Consider the following 20630-nt stretch of genomic DNA (forward strand, 5'->3'; position numbering starts at 1 on the left):
GGTTAAAGTTAAGTGGTTACTGCCTGGATCAGAGGCTTTTTGTATGGAGTGACTTCTTAATGCTCCTCGCGGTGCTGAGCAGCTAATGTCCAAGCTCCACCCCCTATCCCCGCCCCCGAGGAGAACTATAGAATAATTTTTCTTTGTATCTCTAGCAGCTTGTCTTGTAACCTATTCACAATTGAATAAAATCTCCAGAATAGGTCACATGATGCCAGAGGATAGGTGATGTTCATCTGATTTGATAGACAGGCCACTAATAGGAGCATGGAAGTAAATACACACCCCGATACAATACTAACAAATTGGTAAATTTACAAATAGAGAGTTGAAACTTTGCACCACTACGAAGGATCTGGTTCCCAATGCAGCATCTGTAGCTAACAAACATTTATAACATTGATGTCTTCTCAAGCGGCTGAGATCCCTTTGGGCCTGTTCGAGGGGGCCCTGGGTGGCTTCTACTGCCCCTCTGCACCTTCTATAGCTTTGCCCTTGATTTAGTTTTACCCTTGTCTTATACACATTTGCCAATATGCATCCCCAAAAAATTCACCCAGTTTTATGGTTGAGGCCCCTCCTTTTGAACATCACCACACCCTCTTTCGTGCCCTTCCTCTGTGACGTGGGCACCAAATCTTCTGGCCACGTCCCCTTTTCAGATACGATCGGAATACAAAGTAGCCAAGTCGCATATAAAATGACTTCCGATGGCCCAGGAGATTTGTCTGCTCTTCCACGGCACAGTCTCCCCTTTTTTTCTGGAACTTTCTAGATGTATTATTAACCCTTACATGAGCAACATCAATTAAACTAATGAATTTCTTCCCCTATCCATCTAATAAAGGTAGGAGACATGTATTTTGGCACAAGTAAAGGTCACTATGTTACTACTTTAATTATGATCCACCAACATCTCCGAACATTTTATTGAAGCTCACTTTCCGGAAGATGAGCACACAGCCGCAAGCTGTTCCTGCTATAAAGTCCCATTTATTAAAGTGTGTTTGCAGCCATATTGGCTCCAGGTAAATGAATCCCTCTTAATAGAGTAACATTATATTCCTATGGGCTTGCTCTAAATATAACCGCTGCAGTAATCATTTCATGAGATGTTTAATCCTCATCATGCTTGTCTGTCTCGGGCCCCCAGGGTCACTGACTTGCTACTCATTTAGAAATTTTCTAATTAACAGGCAATCAATCAATTAGTGCAATAATCTGCATCACTCAGCTAAAGGAGTTGATGATATTGCTGAGGACATCTTATCTGTCAATGTCCATCGCTTGCATCCACAGGTGAACGCGCGGGGCACTGCTGCAGAGGTACTGACGCGTGTTAAGTCTGTACTATGTGTGAGCCCAAAGAGGAGACCATTATTGTCCTAAAACATGTCTATAGCTTTGATATAGTGTCGAAACTTATCCCACCAAAGGATAAGAAAACATGGCTGATTTATTTCTAAAGGTGCTCCACTTCCGCTTCTCAGGAAGTGACATCACCTGCATTGGTCATATGGCGATACTACAGCTCAGTCCTATTCATTTGACTAGGACGGAGCTGCAGCATGGCCACTACTTAGTGGGACTGACCAAATCAGCGTAGTACAGTAGTCAACCATATGTGCATAGGAGATACGTGCCAATTAGGGTTGAGCCGATCTTGAGATTTCAGGATCGATTTCAAAATCCGATTTTCGATCATTTTCCAGCTGATCCCGATCGTGAAATTTGCTCAATCGCCAATCGGGATCCGATCTTTTCCGATCCTGATTACTCAACCCTGATGCCAGTCTTAGGACAATCTCTTTAAAGGGGTTGTTCAGCCTTCATGATATTAATATTAATAACCTATCCTTAGAATGAGTCACCAATATTGGTTGAGGTCCAATCAGTGCCGCACCTCCCATGAGGCGACCTGAAGCGACCGCTTCAGGCGGCGCTATGCCAGGGCCCCGGGGAGGGCGGCATTTTTGCTGACCTAAGCCAGTCCAGGACAAGCTGTCCTGGACTGGCTTAGGGTCACCGTCACTGAGCGGTGGATTGGGGAGGCCGCTGGAGCAGTGCTGTTCCAGCGGCCGCCCCTCACGCTCAGGCAGAGAACAGGTCCTCTCCCTGCCTGCTCTCTGCCTGCTAAAGACGCTCACCCTGTTCAGCCCCGCCCCCTCCGCTCGGCCCCGCCCATCTGCTCAGCCCTGCCCCCTTCAGCTCGACCCCCCCTTTGCTCCGCCCACTGCTCCGGGGGGGAGGGCGTCTTTCTGCCGTCCACTTCAGGCCACAGAAAGCCATGGCTCACCCCTGGGTGCAATACCCAGAACCCCCAATGATCAGCTTTTTGCAGTGATCTAACAGGGCCACTACACTGGAGACAAAGCAGTCTTTGTCTTGCTCCATCCCATGTGTAGCTCCATCGCAAATGACTGACTGGTGGGGGTGCCTTATGTCGGACCCTACAAATCTGCTATTGATGACCTATCTAAGGTTATTGATATCTAGAGGCTGGAAGATACTTCCAACGAAACGTTGGGCGGTAAAAACTCAACCTCTCTCCAAAAGCATAAGAGATGGTCTACAAGATTGTGCCTAGAAAATAATACCGCACTGTGACATTGTTATCTAATCATATAATAATTTAATAGTGCACAATAGAAGAATAACAATACTATTAATACTATTGTGTCTCTCCGATTCAGGAAAGACTTCAGCTAGTAAACGTGGTTTGGTTTTATGGTCTAGAACAGGAACATTACTTAAAAATTCATAAGCTTCCAGCAGATCAATAATTCATGGAGAAGTCACCGGGCGCTAGTAATTAAGAAAAAAAAGTGAAATATCTCTAGAAGAAGACCAAGAATATACAACGGTGCAACAAATTGTGGTACCTTGATACGTTGATTAACATTTTTATGGGTATGAGGGACCCAAAAAACAGAAACCCTATTCAATTACCTGCAGAAACCTATGGACCCCATGGATGATAATGGGGTCTGGTGGGTATCCACCTGGTTTCCACCAAAAACAGTGGAGAGAAAAATCCTGAAAGAATAAGGACGTCTGTTTTAGGGGTTGTACCAAGATTGACACCTGGATAGGGTATAAATGTCTAATTGTTGGTCCTACTGATCACAACAGGGTCCCACATCACAGGACGGACATGGCAATACTGGATAGAGAAAGTGAAGAGCCTGGTACGTATATTTAGAGACTTTTGGAACCACTGTCACCAAGAGTTGCTCTCTTTGTAAGTTCCGTACTTCCATTTATTGGTTGATATTTTTCAATGGTGTTCTAGTTGGGTCAATGGTTTCCCAGCACTGACATATCTCCTGAGTCATTTACCTGCACTGCCATCATGGACACTCATCTACCATCCGGCTCAGGAGGTCTAAAGACCATCAGGTGTCCTGCAGGCCCCCTCTGCTCTGCACCAGCCCAGGAGTCTACAAGTCACCGTGACCACTGCTGTTTAGTCTATTGTTCCTCCCAGCCTCCGGATATCATGTAACAGGTTGCTGCACTGGGAGTTGTAGTTTTGCAACAACAAGAGGTCACAGATTGTAGGACAATATCCTATATCATTGTTGGTCCCTCCTTGGTATCGGCATTGAGTTCTCCCTTTTGCTAGACCACTATGTGTTGCTAATATTCTATGGAAACTTCTTTTGAAAAAAAATCTGTACAGTAAATTTTTTGTGGGTGGAATAAATTCCAAACAGATCAAGAGTGTAATGAAATCCATCACCCAGACATGACAGGAAACAATGTACACCTCAGCAGATTGGGCTATAAATGTTTATTATAGTCTCTGATTTATTCCTAAATTATTGCTGTCACCGGAAACTTCCACATAAACCACAAAGAAAACTGAAATAATATCGTTCCTAGATTATAACTGACACTTTATCTCAGATGAAACCATTTAGATGTCTCAGAAATGAGGGCCACAGATAGATTATGACCCCAGGAGGACTAACGCTTCTTCTATTAGATGTTCTGTTGTGAGGAACAAAAGTCGTCTCGTCTAGATGAGGGTTTTGACTCGTGACTATTTTTAGATGGGACTGTAGCCTGGTAGACTGTGAGTCAAAGTCAAAGTGATCCACAAGGAGTAGGTGAAAATAGTTCTATACTTATCTATCTATTATCTCTCTATCTATCTATCTCTCTATCTATCTATCTATCTATCTATCTAATATCTATCTATCTATCCATCTATCTCCTATCTATCTATCTATCTATCTATCTATCTCCTATCTATCTATCTATCTATCTATCTATCTATCTATCTATCATCTATCTATCTATCTATCTCCTATCTATCTATCTATCTATCTATCTATCTATCTATCATCTATCTATCTATCTATCTCATATCTATCTATCTATCTATCTATCTATCTATCTATCGCCTATCTATCATCTATTTATCTATCTATCTCTTATCTATCTATCTATCTATCTATCTATCTATCTATCTATCTATCGCCTATCTATCATCTATTTAGCTATCTATCTATCTATCTATCTATCTATCTATCTATCTATCTCTCTACATCTATCTTATCTAACTTATCCTAAGATTGGGATACAACAATATTAGGCTGGGTTTACACGGAGGCCGCCTCAGAATCCGGTCCAAAAAATGACTAGCCGCTAGGGTTGAGACGATCTTGAGATTTCAGGATCGATTTTAAAATCTGATTTCCGATCAATTTCCAGCCAATCCCGATCATTAAATTTGCTCGATCACCAATTGGGATCTGATCTTTCCTGATCCCGATTGCTCAACCCTAGTCAATGCTTCTCTATGGGAAAAGTCAATTTTAGGGTTGAGCCAATCTTGAGATTTCAAAATCCGATTTCTGAGCATTTTCCAGCCGATCGTGATTGTGAAATTTGCTCGATCACTGATCGGGATCTGATCTTTTCCGATCCCGATCACTCAACCCTACTAGCCGGCATCCAGTCGCGTCATTCTGCTCCAGATTAGGCCCAAATAAATTGGTTTAGTCAGGAAGAAGGTGTCGCACCGTGGATGCTGCGGCTGATTCCACGCCAAGAAAAGACAGGTCGCTTCTTTTTTTCCTGCGAGTGCGGCACTAAACTGCTAGCGGAAAAAAGACGTGAACGGCTCCCATTGGGAGGCATTTTTTTGGACTGGATTCTGAGGCGGATTACGCTTCAAAATCCGGTCCAAAAATCCCTGTGTGAACCCAGCCTCACAGTCCCGGAAATCCCTTTAATTTCACTACGATATATTTTTTTAACTCTTTGGTTACAAGAAAAACAAACTTAGGAGAAACAAATGACACACCCCATGGACCAGGGTCATGCCACCTCTGAATAAAAACAATTTAGACCCTTTTTTTCTAACCTCAGATAACCCTGATTTATGTTTTTGTACATGGAGGACATATACACGTTGCAATATTGGCCTTTTATGAAAATTGAACAGCACGACCGATTTTATGCTCATGTCCAAATCATTACCATTTTCGGATTGTTACAACACAAATTAGCCTAAATCTAATGATTCCAACAGCCTTAACCACGTGTACCCCTAATAGAACGCCGTCCCTTTAATTAAAGGCACACATGTTCTAAACATTACCAGTCTTTAGTAGATTTAATTAACATAAAAGTAAACATTTTATAATAGGATTTCCTTGGGTATAAAATTAGAACGTCTATTTAAAAAAAGAAAAAGCACAAGGGGCCTGTGTCATTTTCTATGTATAAGGCTTCTTTCTGGAATAAATGAAATCTCATTTCGCACTTCAGAGATTTCGGCGTTCTGCATTGGCAACAAATTAAAGTTATTATGCGGAGAAAAAGCGCGTTTATCTAAATTCGCAAATTAGGGCTCAATGCTTATTTGCGAGAGGAGTATCAGTCATCTGAATTAGTCAGCGGTGACTTGTGTCTGTACTACGGGATTGGCATTCTGATGCTTTCTGTAATGCAGATTATGGGCAAGACAGGCAGTACTGTTAAGTACATTAAGAGTTAGCCAGGGGAACAAAATTCATTCTCAGTGCTGGACTTATGACTGAATGGGACTGATCAAACCACATAATGTGTATGGAGATACTTGCAGTTTGATGTACAATATCCTTTTTTTCATCCACTTGCGGAGTCAGCTCTCTCTGCCTCTAGCACAGCAGTAATTCACAGCAAAATGTCAATAAGCAGCTGAACTATATCCAACCAATCTACTAATGTAACCAAAATCCAGTCTACAGCCATGGAAACTTTCCAAGTGGAGAGAAAGTTGTAGCTCTGACAATGGGGTGAGACTTTCCATCTATTAGATTGCTGACAGCCCAATGAATTACGCCAATGCATTTTATCACTTTCCTGATTAATTGGAACAATTAATGTACAAAGTATCCAAGCTTCCGAAAACAAACAAATACAGTTCCATTAGTTCCAATCTAAGTATCCTCCAATTTTGTTCTAGCTCATGTTGCATCATATTAAAATTTTCTTTGCATGCCCCATGCTTCCTCATCTCCTCCTTCTTACAACCCTCCTGTTCTGTAAGGCAACTGACCATTGCAGAAGCTCTACCCCACTGCTATTAAAAGCAATAGCTGACTAGGGGTCATATACAATACATATTAGATGATATTTATTGTAGTTTGAACCTGCCAACCTTTTTACACGTCTGGAGGTGTCCCTGATATTATTTTTGAAGCTGTTACCCATTCAGGCATCAGAGCTTCCTGTATGATGAAATTGCATAGACATTACCGCAACAGATCTCAGAATATCCACCCAGCCCCACAGATACATAGGTTAGGGTCAAACAGTGTTTTCCCTTGTGAATTGGTGTTGCTAAGATGTTGCTGTTTTTGTCAATGAGTAATTTAGCTGTTTTGAGCCATTGCTCCAAAGAGGTGAGCTGTAACCCTCTCGTTGCCCAAAAGAGCTAATTTACATATTGACAAGTGATTTCTCAGCAACTGAAGCAGCGATTCATAAGGGGAAAACACCACTTGATCCATGAACCTAATCTTTCTGTCTGGCCGGGTTGATATGCTGGATTCTGGTGACAGACTCCCTTTAAGAGACTCTACAGAGCGGTGATAATGATATTGTCCTCCCTGCAGGCAGAGATGGTACTGACTCTAGCTGTGCTAATGATATTGTCCTCCCTGCAGGAAGAGATGGTACTGGCTCTAGCTATGCTAATGATATTGTTCTCCCTGTAGGCAGAAATGGTGCTGGCTCTAGTTGTGCTAATGATATTGTCCTCTCTGCAGGCAGAAATGGTACTGGCTCTGGTTGTGCTAATAATATTGTCCTCCCTTCCGGCAGTGATGGTACTGGCTCTAGCTGTGCTAATGATATTGTCATCCCTGCAGGCACAGATGGTTCTGGCTCTAGTTGTGCTAATGATATTGTCCTCCCTGTCAACAGAGATGGTACTGGCTCTAGCTGTGCTAATGATATTGTCCTCCCTGCAGGCAGAGATGGTTCTGGCTCTAGTTGTGCTAATGATATTGTCCTCCCTGCCGGCAGAGATGGTACTGGCTCTAGTTGTGCTAATGATATTGTCCACCCTGCAGGCAGAGATGGTACTGGCTCTAGTTGTGCTAATGATATTGTTCTCCCTGCAGGCAGAGATGGTTCTGGCTCTAGTTGTGCTAATGATATTGTCCTCCCTGCTGGCAGAGATGGTACTGGCTCTAGCTGTGCTTGTGATGCTCTGCTTATGGGATTGATAGTAAAATATACAGGAATAGAAAGCAAGTGAAGCCTAAAAATCAAGATGGTGTCTCATCAGAAGCAGAAGTAAGAACGGAATGAATGTAAGTCCGGGATGTTATAGACAATCTGGTGGGGTGCAGTGATGGTAAGCAGTGTGTGCACTGAGGGCCTTCTTTAAACAAGGGAGCTCTGGGACAATAAAAAGAGGTTGTGTGGGGGAGGGAGAATAATAAAATGAGTGCACCCCACCACTATAATGAAAGTGTAGAATCTGGACCTGAGGGTTTGCTAATAGCAGCAAAACATCTTAATGCAACATAAACTACGTAATAAACAGTTTTCCAAGGGTCAGTTTTACAGCTGAGAATGTATGGAAGCCGGGCATCGCTTGACTGATATGCGCAATGACATTATAGAACAGTGCCATATAGCTATCTTCAGGCAAATATGGAGATCACAGGCAACACAATTTTGAAGAAAAACTTGCCTGCGGCATAGTATGCTTTACTGAATAATCTGAACAAATGGAAATGTAACATTTCTGTATTATAAAATGTAAGTCACCGCCCTACAGCCGAAATACAGGAGCCAAATGTATTAGAAAAGTCCTCTGGTACTAAAATACCGCAGTGTTCAGGAACGGGGCTCGGAATTGGTTGCTCCGAGAACTCCATTTTTTCTCAGTTTTTTTGCACATTGATGCTACAGTAATATTCTATCGGCTATTAAAGGGGAAAGTTACATGACAGCTTTAGGGTGGCCATACCTAAGACAGATGATAACTGAGGTCGGAAGGCAAATGAGATAAATTGTAGGTAAGGTAATTTTTTTTACCAATAATTTTCTTCCGAATAATGTATTTGAGGGTTATCCACTTCCTTCTGGTCCTCAGCTGTGTCATGTGACCTGCTGACCAGTGACACAAGTGGAAAGATACAGCTACAAGCAATGGTCAGTATTGTACAGAAAGCACAGGTATGGAAATAAGCTGTTTTTGGTGTAATGTACACTGCCTGGCCAAAAAAAAAGTTGCGTTGTGCAACAAGGTACCGTTCCACCTCTGATATAATTATGAACTGTTCATGTCAGGAATTTGCATATGTTCTTGAATGTATATAATTGAGCTGTAGCCTGTCAAGTGCAGATCATAATTAAAGGTGTGAAGCGATGTCTACCAACGGAAGAGCTACCAGAGGAAGAGATGTTAGTGCCTTCAAGAAGGGGCAAGCCATTGGATTGCATCAGGCCAACAAATCGACCAAGGAGATAGCCGAAGTAACTGGTATGGGACAGAGAACTGTTCAGCGTATCATTTGAGCATGGCGAGATGGTGGAGAACCCCCCTCCAACCATGGAAAGTGTGGTCGTAAGACTATACTCGAAACTCGAGGTCGTAGGTCCCTAAAGCGACTGGTGAAGAATAACCACCGGAAAACCACTTTTGAGCTCACACAGATGTTCAACTGGACGGAGCGACACATTCTGGAGCGAACAATGCGACGAGAACTCAAAGGAATGGGTCTCAACAGTTGTGTCGCCACACGAAAGCCATTGGTGACAGAGGCCAACAGACGTCGGCGCCTGTCATTTGCAAGAGACCACAAGGATTGGACCCTAGAGCAGTGGAGAAAGGTCATGTGGTCAGATGAATCACGTTTCACATGGTTCCAGAGTGATGGTCGTGTCCGGGTGCGACGAGAAGCACACGAAACACTGGAATGTGCTGGAAAGGAACCTGCGCTGTCACTCACCACCCCAACAAATCTGCATAACCTGGGCTCCCTGATACTCGAGAATTGGATCAAAATCCCTGAGTCTACACTACAGAACATTATAGACTCCATGCCGAGACGGATGCGGGCTGTTATTCGTGCTCATGGTGGCCCAACTAAATATTAACACTCGTGACTTTTTTTTTGGCCAGGCACTGTATATTTTCACCAGCTATCTCAGTTAAAGCACTGGGAAAAATTATACGAATTACCGCCCCCTCCAAATAAAGAACAAAGTCTCTTTAGCGCCACCTATAGGTTAATACAATGTAAGTCAATGTCCGACCCATAGCCTTGAAATGTGATGATTTAGCAAATAACCCTAGTCACACCTCAAGGCTCTTTTATTGGTCAGACATTGACCTCAGGGTGAAAATGTCTTTTTTTCAATCCTGGGGCAACCCTTTCTTCTCTCCCAATGCCCTAATGGGCCATTTAGAGCTGAGCTTATCTATATTACACAACCACATTAATCTTGGAAATCTGAGCTCCTCCTTGACCTTGAGCTCGGCTCATTCCTCTGTATCTTCAAGATTAATATCTTGATATCCTTATATGATGCATCAAAGAGATCAGAAGATACCGGACCATGATGTAATACAAAAACCCAAAAGTGGAGGACGTTTCTTATAATGACTTTGATACTAAATGGAAATATTTGTTCTGGTGCCTGAACTTGTTATAATTGTCGGGAAGCTGAAAAGTGATCAAAGAGCCGACGCCATTGCTGAGAGACAGGACACTGAGCGAGGAGAGATCAGTGCAAGCAAACATCTGTTAGACAATCGGTAATTCTCCGTCCTGCTGGCTTCTCCTGTTGTGCCTATTGGGACCCTGTGTTTCTATTCATTGTCACAATCCCTATTTCTGGGAAATCCTCGCCTCCTTTTGTACAGGAAACCACAGGGGGCAGTTCAAACGTTCTTTTCTGCAGAGCATCGCTATATAAAGCCCGGCCTTCCGAAAGATAGGAACAAATATGAAGCACCCTCCTCCGCAACATCCTCCGATGTAGAGGACAGCAGGGAGACATCTACCGTATTGACTCATTATCTGCCGGTGTGGGAGACAGTGAAGCGTTATAGTCCTGGAATCTGACTACACCAAATGCTGTCTGTTACCCCGACCTGCTAAAAGGAGCAGGGTCACGACTAACTGTGACTGTAATGTAGTGGCTGAAACACGCAACGCACATTACAGGGTCATTGTCACCAGTAGAAGTTGTCAAGCCAAAGAATAGTCAACAGCAGTTGGCCAGGGATCAACTCTAGCAGTTTGCTAGACCGTAGACATTTTGGAACCAGAGGCAACAGGTAACTGCTCGGTTCTCACATGGTTTGTGCTCAACTTCTGCAGGTACCGCAACGCTTCCCTTTGGTAACAGCCTGACTTTGTTGCAGAAATTGCACCGCACACACGACCGGAAGCAACATTTGCAACCAAATTACAAATGGAAGATCCAAAGACCTAGGAAAATCTACGCTGCATTTTACAGTCCCTGCAATGTGGTTAATCCCATTCACACATTGCAGAAAAAAGTCTGCAACAAAAAAAAATCGCAGCATGTCAATTATACTTAATGAAACGCTGGCATTTTCCGTATGGGTATAATAGAGGTAGAAAGTTAACAGAGGACAACAATGATTTTCTTCCGCGGTGGGGCCTTAGCCTGTAAATTAGTGATTGACAGGCTTTCTTATGTCACTGTTGACACAGAGCTATCTGCCAATGACTGATAGGACCGCCCCCTTGACTGTTTAGCTTTGAGCAAATATATGTATGAATAAATTACTGGTGTGACACTCCTGCATTAGGAAGCTCAGGATGAACAGCTGTATTGTTACTGTCCTAGAATTGTGGTTGGAAATGCAAAAAGTGAAATAAAAAGTAAGATGAAATAATAATAAATCTGGAAATTATCCTAAGTAAATGCACCTGCACACCATGGGGACCTCCGGAATAGCTACACAACTACCCAACCCCCATATTCGATTTTGTTACGGAAAGTTCCAATGGTCTCCTTCCACAAACCTCATATACATCAAGTCAAATATGCAGATCTATAATCAGATAGAACTTTCATTTTCCAGAAACTTTACAAATTTATTCAGCAGATTTTGTCCGTAAATTTGGCATTTTATTTGCTATTATTCTGACAAATCTGCAGGGTTTTAAATTATGTACATGTGCCCGTGCTATAGAATTGAAATTTTTCCATTAGTCAGTCATACGGAATTTAATTTTTTTTCCCTACTCTCTAGATATTGAAAAATAGATTATGCATTTCTGTATAGGGATATATGGCCACAAATAGCATTGTAGTTAACCCTTCCTGCCCTGTGCTGTACAATTATGTCGCACCGAGTGGGTAGGCAATGTTCAGTTCCAGTAATATCGGGATCTAGCTCTCGCTGCCGAAGCCGGACATTCGCTTTCTGGCAGTTTAACACTTTAGATGCTGTGATCACTACTAATCATGGCATGGAAGGTCTCAAGACTGTTGTGTAAGGACTAGAGATGAGCGAACAGTAAAATGTTCGATATTCGATATTCATTTTGAGTAGCCCCTCAATATTCGACTACTCGAATCGAATATCAAATCCTATTATAGTCTATGGGGGGAAAATGCTCGTTTCAGGGGTAGGCAACGTTCGATCAAATTATACTTACCAAGTCCACGAGTGAGGGTCGGGCTGGATCCTCCGAGAAGTCTTCTCCGTGCAGCGTCCCCGCGGCGTCTTCCGGCTCTGAATTCACTCTGCCAGGCATCGGGAGTGGGCAGAGCCGACTGCGCATGTCCGCACTACAAGAAAATGTAGTACGGGCATGCACAGTCGGCTCTGCCAAGGCCCGATGCCTGGCAGAGTGAATTCAGAGCCGGAAGACGCCGCGGGGACGCTGCACGGAGAAGACTTCTAAAGGTAGGAGAAGAACCAGCGTTGATTGGCCGACTGTATGGCCAATTCGGCCATCGAACTTTTCCATTTGATTCTGACATCAGAATAGGGCTAAAATGTGCCTGCCATGACTGTCACGGCTTCCCACTCCGGAGTAGGCCAAAATGAATGGGCCTAGTCCGGAGGGTGCTGTCACGAAGCGGATGCCGGGGCTGAATCAGCCACGGAATCCGCCTGAAGAAAGGGCAGCTAGCTTCTTTTTTCCATGAGCGGCAAGTAAGCTAGAGCGCTACATAGACCTCTATTGTGAGGGGGCGGATTATGACGTGGATTCAGTGCCAAAATCCACCCCCTCTTGCCCCGTATGAACGAGCCTTAAGGAAAAAACCTAAGATCATAAAGGATATTATTAAAGAAAAAAAATGCCAAAAACTGTTGTACTCCTTTAAGATGACTGTTATCTGACTATACATAATGAGCCATAAAATGTATATACATATTTATACTGAAAATCAGGAATAACCTTCTACAAATGTGACATTTACAGACATCACTATTCATGCATTCAGGATTATTTGCATCATTATGTAAAAGTGTTTCCTTAAGCACATTTAGTCCTCATTACAATATCTGCACAAAAAGACGGATATTGCTTAGTCCAAATTTATTAACAAATGTGTACGGGGTGTGACTAAAGTATCCCACGTCCTGGCGCAAAAGCTTGGACTCTCCTGTGCAACTTCTTCTTACAACCATCAGCCGTGACCCATCTGTACATTTTATCAGCCTTCATATTTCTCTTTCCTTCTCTGTCTGGCCTACACCCAGCGCCGCACCTCTCATGAGGCGACCTGAAGCGACCGCTTCAGGCGGTGCTATGCCTGGACTGGCTTAGCGACACCGTCTCGGCAGCCCGGCACGGGAAGCGAGAGCGGTGGATTGGGGAGGCCTTGTGGAAGCAGCGCTACTCCAGCGGCCTTCCCTCACGCTAGCAGAGAGCTGGTCCTCTCCCTGCCTGCTCTCTGCCTGCTAACGCCGCCCCCTCCCCTCCGCTCTGCCCCGCCCCCTGCGCTCCACCCCCTGCGCTCTGCCCCCTCCTCCCGGATTTCTGTCGTCCGCCTCAGGCAGCAAAAAAGCTAGGTTCACCCCTGGCTACACCACCATGAAGACTGAACAATATACATGAGCACACAAGCTTCCCATCCCCTATCGGTGTCGGTGACCCTCACATAGAAATCATGCTTTCTTTTGTGCCACAGCATCCTCCACAGAATCCTTTCATCTTCTTTCTGACAGTAGAAGGTTGTGTATCAGAAATCTTCTCCCTCCAGTGCACCAGAGAGCAGGGGAAGTAAATTTACAGTACACAGATTGCCAGATACCAATGGAAAGTAGATCAAAGACGTTTAACCAATCCTATGTGTTGTGGATGACCTATGGGTCCCCCTAGCTTGTAGGCTGCAACTGCCCCTATAGCTATGCCAATGAAGAATGGAAACTCAAGCACAGGCGTGAACTTAACATAAGGCGGCGTTTCCCATCCAGAGTCCGGTGGAACCCTTAAAAATTCCCCACAAGTAAGAGATGTCACCTTTTCAGTAGGGGTCGATCTTATTGAAGGGGTTTCTTTATAGATACGAAGTTGGTATTTACTAACATAAGGCTATATTCTTGCAGGTATGATACATTGCAGGGTTCTTATACTGACTGCCAGATTGGAAGGAATTTTTCCCCCTGAAATGGGGCAATTGCCATGAGCCTCATGGTTTTTTGTTTTTTTTTGCCTTCCCCGGATCAACACTGTAGGGATTGTAGGGTTATAGGTTGGACTTGATGGACTGATGTCTTCATCCAACCTCATCTACTATATAACTATATGTAACTCTATTGTATAGACTGTATTAGAGGCCTAAAGTGGCCCTGGCTACTGGTCAAGGGACCTGAACTAGGAGCAATATAGGAGTCCATGATGCGTAATCTCTGCTGGATGGTGTTTGCTGCTGTAGTATGGCACGTTGTACATGCACCGAGTATTGTTTGTGATATAACCCCATTAAGAAGTTCGGCACAGAATTTAGATGCAAAACACTAAATGGTGTGCAAAGGAGGACATTTATGCTAAGGCCATGTCACTATGGGAGGGAATGGTTTCAAAAAGTGTCAGAATTAGATTTTGTGACTTTTTGGGTGCAATTGCGGATAAAAAATTTCCAATATTGTGCATTCTTCTCTTACCCCAAAAACTACAAAAATGGAAACAAAATCACATTCACACGGAGTAAAATAAAAAATGGAATAACATCTCGGGACAGAAGCTTAAAACCTAAAGAGGCACCAGACACCACGTGATATTTAGTAGATTTGGCGCACATTATGGCAACATGGACTTACAACGTGAAATTTCCCATCTCATAAATTTCCCCCAAGATCTGAAATTTTTATTTTCTATTCATACGGAGTCAATTCTGTATTCACAACAAAAATCTTCCCGTGCAGTCATTTAGTAGCTTCGGTAATTCTCCCAATCCTTAATGGCGGTGGCAGCGGCGGCCTACAGCACGGTACTTATCCGCTGTGCACTATTTATAGCTGCTGCGAGGAATTAGTCTTGCAGAAACCTCGTAATGATGTCCTATAATTAATAATGGAAATGCTATAATTACATGTAAATAATAAACCATTGTAACTCTCTCCCCGATTACCCGGATTAGAATCATTTTATGCATTTTTATGGCATTTACAAGGATGAGGCCATCGATAATGAATGGGCAAAAGGCGTTTGCGTCCACAAAGGTAGAAATGGGCAATTACATCCTGTATTTCATTTCTTGAGCAAGCCTCGTCCTCTAAAGCTAGGAAATGATTCTACAAGGGTTGCAAATTTTTGGACACAGGGCTGTGAAAAGATAGTGGCGCTGATACAAGCCCTGTAGCTGCTTCACACAACTTATCCACAGAGGTAGGTCATCAATACTGAATGTCTGGAAGACACCTTCAAGCATTGCCCCAAAGCTAAGCCCTCGTCACGTGAGCCAGGCCTGCATTGTGATGCATAATGACACTGACCTGGCCCACATGACGTCTGGGACATCACCAAACAAGCCTGAAGCCTGCCGCAGCCAGGAGAGGTAAGTAACTTTGTTTTTACTGTTCCCTCACCTCCTCTGGGCCTCTGATCATTATACTCGGGGGTTTAAAAAGACATGATAGCAGTGTTTGTGAGATTTGCGGGCCCGAGGCCTCACTAACCAATCTAATCAATGTAGACTAATAGGGTTGAGCGATCAGGATCAGAAAAGATCGGATCCCGATCGGCGATCGAGTAAATTTCACGATCGTGATTGGGTTCCGATCCTGCCTAAAAAAGATCGGGAACAGAATTGCTTAGAAGAGTGTGGGCGGGTACAGGGAGGGGAGACGTGAGTGCACAATCTCCAAAGCCACGACAAGCCCCGCCTTCTTCCAGAATCAGTAACACTAACCTAGGGTGGCGGGGGAGCATGCGGCACTCTGCCGGTGTCTGAATCAGAGAGAACGACAGCCTGGAGCTCCAGTGAGCTTCAGCGGTCCTGTGAAGGTAACCGGACAGCGGGAGGGGCTAAGTAGCCGACGGATTTTCTAATCACTACACTGTGTGTAGCCTTCAATTTTTGGACTCCACGCTGTGTAGTGAATAGGATCGTTTTTAAAATCCGATTTTCAATCATTAAAAAATCCCATTGACTTACATTAGGATCGGCATTGGGATCGGGTTCAGATGGAAAATGATCGAAAATCGGATTTTAAAAACGATCCTGAAATCTCAAGATCGGCTCAACCCTACTAATAGAATAGATAGAATCTTCTCTGATTTGGTAAGCTACATTTCCAGTCTCAGTATTTTACTACCTGAAGGACTGAAGATTGGTTAAATCTCAAGGTATAAGGCAGAAGTTGTCACAGTTTAGGATTTATTCTATAGAATTGGTGACAAAGCAAAAAAGGAACCAAAAGATCATTCAAAAGTCTGAATGGTGTCAAGTCGAGAATGTCTTCATATACATTATGTCACTTCAGGTGAAGGTGCACTCACCGTGCTCCGATGGCAACTGGAAGATTATGTTCAGGTCACCGCACAGCACTTTTATGTCTGACAGAGTGAATTGACTCACCTGCCGTCAGGATCTGACAAGATGACAATGCTGCCTGTATGGAAAAGTCTTAAAAATGGTCGAGAGTCTCGATTTTATGCAAAAGAATCTTGTCTCCTCTTTCTGGATCATGTTCTGTAATAAAGCTCCTCCGTGTTCCTCAGTATGGTCTAGGGGTTTGTATCTTTCTTGGAATTGGAGGGATCCCATAAAAATACCCGCATTATGGACCATTACAAACACGTTCTCTCAATTACTTAAAGGGTTTACTGACAAACAGATGGTTTTCTATACTGATGATGGGTCATCAGTATCCGTTTGGTGGGGACCCTGACACCAGGACCCTGCACCGACCAGTGGATGTGGCCATGTCCAGATGCCGGTTGATCGTTTGCCGGTGGATACGACCATGAATGTAGGACCTTTCTAAGGTTAGAAAATCAGCTATTATTTTCTTGTTGTCGCTGTATCTTCTCGTACATGTCGTGTCCGTGCCTGATAACCCGGCTACAATAAGAAGATCATGGCTGGGTTCCTGACAAGTCCCAGACCATAGAAAGTTTCTGCATTTGTGGTCGTATCCATTGGGAAACCCATCAAGACAACAGAGGTCACCAGTAAGATAGTGAGAAAATCTGTAAAGTTCTGCAGAATTTTTAATCCTACTAATATTGTAAATGTAAAAGTTTGTGTGTTTGGATATTTGTTCCTCAATCACGCAAAAACGGCTGAACGGATTTGAATGAAATTTAGCACATAGATAGTTTGTAACCTCAATTAAAACATAGGCATTTTTATCCTGGTAAATGACATGGCTTCACGACTGTTATGAATTTATGCTCACATACTATATTACACTGCTCTTATCTCAGCTTCTGAGAAAGCCACAGCTGTTTTCTCTCAGTGTAAACACACGCTAACCCTCAGTGGTTTGTGTTCATGCATTTGCATATTATCTGATCTGCTCCAGGCAGTGCTCACAAACTGACATGGGCAAACACCTTTCATCCAAATTGGCAGTTTGCCAATTTTCAACATGCTTGGAAAAAGAAAATCTAATTTGACGAAAACAATGAGAACTATGAAGGAGCCAGAAGTCACAGAGTTCTCCCCAAGCTGAAGGGGATCATCGACGCCAATAACACACTCATTATATGGTGTCCCAGCGAGCTGCTGAGATACTGGAACAATCACGGGCACAGCGCGACGAACGAGTTCAGCAACAGGCCAGCTTGACAGCTGTCGAAACACCAGAGCAGGTGGATCATCAATACCAACAGCACGCTCATTATATGGTGTTCCAGCGAGCTGCTGAGATGCCGGAACAATCACAGGCACGGTGCGAGGAACAAGGTCAGCAGCAGGAAAGCTTAAGAGCGGCCAAAACGCTGAAGCAGGCAAACCATCAACCGCAGCAATTTGCTGAATATAGGCGGATCATCCACTCCAACAACCCGCAGACAAAGTCATGGGCAGAGGCTAGTTACTTATATTTGAAAAAATGTCTTCAAATATAGATATGTTCATGGGAATACTCCTTTAAGATAGACATCGCCCCATATTAGGAATAAGTAGGGGAAAGCCATGACTGACCATAAGTTCAGAGAAGACTGCGATCATGGGTTTTGTTTTCCATTTTGTATGTATATTACCATCCAAAATTCAATATAGAACGTCATCTCTCTCCTGGAGATAATAAAGGATGACAGACTATGATGTGACCGTGTCAAAGCATTTAATAATGGTTCTCTTCCTGCTGATCCACTTCAATCATCCCGGAGACGCAGTGCTGAATATTTAGTCCTATCTACGATGACCCTGTTGAGGTCAGGTCAAGGATACGAGGCTGTTAATATATTTTAACAGCAAACATCTTTGAAGTGTCGGTGATCTCAACAGACTTCATTTGCTGAACCCGAGGAGAGCATGGGACCTGTAATTGGGCTCATCCTGTGAAGCCGTTCTACGTGCGAGGTGTTTAATTTACCAGCACGTCTGTGAAATGGATTAATGCTTCTTATTATAGCTCAGAGAATGTGAGAAGTTGGAGCTTTCGTCAGGACAAAAATAACTGCAAAGTGTGCAGGATTGACACATATAACCTCCATACCATGTAATAATAGCAGTTGTGTCCTATATCTGATATTATCCTACTAACCATATACACAAAAGGTCTGTTTGAAAATTCCTTAACAGTCCATTGTGGGGGATGAAGAATCACTATATTAAGGAGTATTCTCATCTTAGATATGTATGGGATAGTCACCAGAATTTATCTCCAGAACAGGGTTTGCCTGGCCTCCTGCGCCCCCAGTGAGTCGGCCACTACATCTAACCAGAAGCTCAATGGGACAGTAGATGTGCATGACTGTAACTCTCTCCATTCACTTCATGGCTCAGCTGTTTTTGGTTGTTTCCATGGAGGTGAATGGAGTGAGTTACGCACATGGTCATCCTTGTCTGAAAGAGGCTACATGTGGCCAAAATGTTGACTTCTATTACATGGTTGATAGACGTTTTCTGGAACTCTAGTACCTTGGAGCTGATTTTTGCTATATATTTTGTGGCCTATGCCATAAATGTGAATAAGAACTCATCTAAGGAGTGCAAAAATAGTGCAGTCTCTAGGGGCGTACAAAAGATGGAGGTTATATGGTTAAAACCACCGCATTGCAGTCCCCTACCCCATTGCTGCTTTCCTGCTGTACTGTCAACATGATGATGATGACATTATCAATGTCCCACCTGCAGAAGGAGAGCAATGGTGAGGATCGTGAAGGGGTTACTTTTGCACCAGGAAGTTTAAGTAAGGGGAGGGGGCCTAGCAATGCAGCAGGTAACTAGATTCTGAGTCCTCAGGGTTGATCTTCCTCTGCTTCCCCTCCTGAGGCCTCAGTCAGGTGATGACTACCAATGTGGTATTCCACTTGGGACTACGAAGCAGGGTACCCATTGCACCACTAAGCCACTTATTAAAACTTTCCCGGGAGGAAGAGGTTGTGTAGACCCCTCCCTTAGAAGATTCTTTTCGGGTCATGCAAGGCGAGTCACCTGCCACTATTGAAGGATTTGGAGCTTGCACATTCCGACAAGTTTTTGGGCAGTGTATTTTTTCATAACACTCCACAGAGACAATGTAAAAATTAAAAAAAACACATTTCCTATCTTATCTTATCCTCTTGTTTCACCCTATTAATTAAAACCGTAAAATATATCATAGATTCTATATATCCCATTAGATCAGTCATGCCCGCCTCCTCCTCACCGTCCTTTGCCTTCGGCTACATTCACATGATAGGGCCCTGCACTCGGCCATGAAAAAAGGAATTTTTCACAGCTGAGTGAACACCCGAGGCTAATCCGATTTCATGGATCCCTCATAGACATGACTCTATCTACCTCGGCCCGAGATAAGACTTGTTCCATTCTTTTCTTGTATTATACGCACGGACCGTTAAAACAATGGTCATGTGAATAGATGCGTAAACGTCTACAGGGCCTTGTACTAGCCAATGCATCTGAGCCCTGTTGTGTTAGTGTCCTGTTAGATAACTGGCTGCAGCAGGAGCCTCTCCCTCTATCCTGTGCTCCGCTCTTTCTAGCTTTAATATTATCTTGGAATCTGCTCCCTACATTGTAATGTATGGAGCTGCATAATGCAATTTATAGGAGCCCCATAAAGAAGGATAAATACAGCTCTGAAGCACAATAGCACATAATTATGTCTATTATACTTTATTTACTACAATCCCGCTGCCCCCTTGATCGCGCTGATAGCTATTTGTGTTTTCTGAAGGTTGGGTTAAAATCTGCTGTTAAATATCTGTTTAAGGAACCTTTCCATCCCTCTCCCGAACGCACAGTGACAGGAACGTATTTCTTATAATCCACTGAACAAAGACAGATGAGCAAATGTTTTGGAAAATTTTAAGTTGCTAAAAATATCAGTTGTTTGCAGCTGGTGTATTGGTTCGTGAAAATTGCTCTGGAAAAAAAAAAAGTTTCTTATATTCTACAAGTTTTTTTTTCCACCCTTGGGCATCATCTTGTTTTTTTCCAAAATCCTTTGCTTATTAATGTGATATAAATGATAGTAGTTGGAACGGAGTCCTGACCTT

General features: G+C 43.4%; 1 protein-coding gene across 10 annotated transcripts in view; it reads right to left on the reverse strand.

Annotated features, from left to right (window-relative positions):
• The window catches only part of CADPS (calcium dependent secretion activator), a 306702-nt gene that overhangs the window by 188269 nt on the left and 97803 nt on the right, over positions 1–20630 (reverse strand). The gene's annotated exons all lie outside the window — the stretch shown is intronic.

This window comes from Leptodactylus fuscus, chromosome 9 (assembly GCF_031893055.1).
Source record: "Leptodactylus fuscus isolate aLepFus1 chromosome 9, aLepFus1.hap2, whole genome shotgun sequence".
Taxonomy (NCBI): domain Eukaryota; kingdom Metazoa; phylum Chordata; class Amphibia; order Anura; family Leptodactylidae; genus Leptodactylus; species Leptodactylus fuscus.